Consider the following 3563-nt stretch of genomic DNA (forward strand, 5'->3'; position numbering starts at 1 on the left):
GGGATCAAGGCCGGGGGTGGGGACGGGGATTGTATTTCTATTCTCTGTCCCAATTTAGCTCAAGGAGAAGTTTTTTTCCCTACTCCCTCCCTCATTCCTCGCCTAATTGGGAAATCCCTGCCCCGTAGAGCCCCGTCTCCATGGAAAAATTAGACATCTCTAGTTGTCGGTCACCGTCGTCCATCCGTGTTTGTTGCTATTGGCCATGTAAGGAGTAAATCAATTTATTTGGAAAAAGAGAAAGCCAAAATACAGCCTGAGGATGAATTATATTTTTCAACAAACTGTACCAGACCCATGTGAAGCCATTGTGAGTATTTCCATTATATTTGTGACATGTGGCCATTATCATTTATTCTTATTATGTAAATATTTAAAAAACCCATTTTTGGGTCATAAAACCTCTGTATGAAAAGGCAAGCTCTGCCAATGGTTATGCAATAAGAAAAGTAACTATTCAACCGAAACTTTTCATAGAAAAGGAAAAAAATCATTTCGTCTTCTTACTTGGTATCAGAGCAAAATCATGTCCACCGCCTCGTTCACTGTGACCTCAACCTCTCCCTCTTTTAGTTCTCCTCCCTTAAATCAGCTGTTGAATCAGGTTACCACCATCAAGCTTGACCCAGGGAACTACCTCCCATGGAGAAATCTGGCTTTGCCCATTTTGCGAAGCTATCGGCTGAGGATCATCTCATTGGCGAAGATTTATGTCCACCCAGGTTCGCCATGACAGATGATCAACCAACAGGAACCGTTCCAGATAGAGATGAAGCTGATCTTGGAGGACAGTACTCAGGTATTGCCTCCTTAACCCCTTAGCAAGGTCTAGCCGTTGCATCCAGCTCATCCTCTGCCCATCAAGTAAATCCACTCTATGAATCTTGGACCGCAGTTGATCAACTATTGTTAGGATGGTTGTATAACTCTATGACTGCATAAGTTTCGCCACTTTGGAGGGTCAAACGAATTATATGTTTCGAATGATTCCACCAATCAATTTCATTTCAATTTATAGAAGATGAGTTTGAATCAGTTGAAAGAAAATCTCCCAAGAAGTTGAGATTTATATAGGGCTAGTTGCATAAATAGAATTCAAGCCTAAAATAATAGAATATGTAGTACAAGGATAAAATAATTGCATATATAGATAAAAAATGGTAAAAGACTAAAAAACTCATGCCTAGCCACCATTTTGTTTGCTTCTTCCCGGTTTTCTCAAATTAAGAGCTATCACTAATAGCAGCTATCAATGGTACCATTGATAGTTGCTATCGTTGATAGCTTTTATCAATTGCCATCGATGATAGTTGCTATCAGCTGTAACTTTCAATTTGAGAAAAATTAATACAATCTTGAAATATTAGCTTTTAATTTGCTATCAATTATTAGTAGCTAATATTGATTCACTTTCATCAATTGGAATCAACGTTGAATTATTACTATTTAAGGCTATTAGTGGCTATCAATGATAGATTTATAAATAGTGATCAACTTCAAAAGAAGACCAACAACTTTGATTACCATAGTAGTCATCCCTAATAATCTTTTATCATGGCTATCACTGATAGTAGTTATCAGTCGTTATCACTAATAGACTTTCATCAATTAGAATCAACCTTGAAATATTAACACTTAAGGCTATCAATGATAGATTTCTATAACTAGTTATCACCTTTGAAAGAAACTCAATATATAGATACTACCTAAGTTTTATCACCGATATCACTAACATCACTCATATTGTGGTTATCAATGATAGCTTATTTAACTGATAACATCACTAATAAGATGCTATCAATGATCTCACTGATATCATGCTATCAATAATAGTTCTCTATCACCGATAACGTGCTATCAGTGGTAGCTTCTATCACCGATAACGTGTTATCGGATAGCTTCTATAATTGATAACATGCTATTAGTATTAAATTCTATCATTGGTAACATGCTATCATGATAACTTATAGGCATTCCACTTATATTTTAGTTCGAGATTCAACTTTATTAATTAAATTCACTAAGTGGCTATCAATGATAGATTTCTAAGTGGCTATAGTCGAAGATTAAGCTATCAATGATAAAAAATATTACTGGCTATCACGGATAGACTTTCATTTACTATTTATATTTATTATTTGTTATAATAATCAAACTTGATGATTGTCTTGTTGGTGTTAAGTCACTTATGAATTGAGTACTTTCAAGTCCTGCATATGAAACTAAGTCTCATAATTCTTGTGAAAAAAAAAAGGAATAAGAAAAAATTCAAATAAAGCAAAGAAAAATTTTAAAAATAAGAGAAAGAGAAGAAGCAAAATCTGAAAAAAAAAATAAATAGAAAAAAAAAAAGCAAAAACCAGACAAATGAAATAAAAACTAAAAGAAAAGGAAGAAGAAAAAAATCGGAAAAAGAAAAGAAAAGAAAATAATAAAAAAAAAAGATAGGGGAAGAAGCAAATATCGGAGAAAGGGAAGAAAAAAAAAAAAAAAAGAATAAGCAAAAACTGAAGAAAGAAAAGAAAATTAAAAAATAAAAGAAAATAAAAATAAAGGAAAGAAAAAGAAAGGGAAAAGAATAAAATGGAAGAAAATAAAAAATAAAGGAAATAAGTAAAAATCGGATAAAGGAAATAACAAAAAAAAAAAAAGAAGAAAAAGATAAAAAGACTAAAAGAAGGTGTACACCAAGATAAGACAAGGGATGGCGAAATTGGAAATTTAAAAAAATTCAAAGATTCACTAGTCAACTCATCCATATTTGCAAATATTTTAAATATGTAATATATTTTTAGATTTTTTTTTTATCTTATTCTACTATGTATTACAAATATCCATTTAAATATGAGTAAGTTAGGATTTCAGAAAAGCCTAAATCTTGGCATTAGAATCTAATTGCAAACAAGAGAGAGATATGTTAGCTTTTTTTTTTTTTTTTGACTTTTTTTTGACTTTTTTTCCATCAAATTAGCAATCTTTGGGTTAAAATGTTGGAAAAAAAATCTTTTCCAATTGATTTTGAGATTGGGATTTTAACAAATTAGTAAGTAGATATTTATGCATATTTCTATTTGGTTGGGATCTTAGCTTCAAACAAAAGAAGATTAAATTTAACAATTTTTAATTTAATTAAATAGAATATTATGGGATTTTAATCCGGGAAAATAAAAATATTCTATTTGTTTTAAAGCCAAAATTTTTTAGCCAAATTTGAAAAGGAAAATTGTAGTTCCATTTTAGACCAAATTGAAAGTGTAGTCTAAAATTAACCATTGTATTAATTGGTTGAATGGATTTCAATTCCCAACAAATTTAAGCTCGTTTTAGTATTTGTAATTGCACAAAATCAATACAAAATCAAATTGTAAATCAAATTCATATTTTAATAAGTTAAACTTAAGTCATTGATCAAAACATAAAATGTTTTCCAAATTCATCTACACAAGAATGTGCATAAATTTTGAAAAGGGACATTTGTTGCATAAGAAATTTCGTTCAATCACAAAATGTCATGTGTCATCCATCTTGTCATTTGATCACAATAATGGGCCCATCAACTTCAA

Source organism: Benincasa hispida, chromosome 3 (assembly GCF_027475165.1).
Source record: "Benincasa hispida cultivar pf3 chromosome 3, pf3_genome.v1.1, whole genome shotgun sequence".
Taxonomy (NCBI): Eukaryota; Viridiplantae; Streptophyta; class Magnoliopsida; order Cucurbitales; family Cucurbitaceae; genus Benincasa; species Benincasa hispida.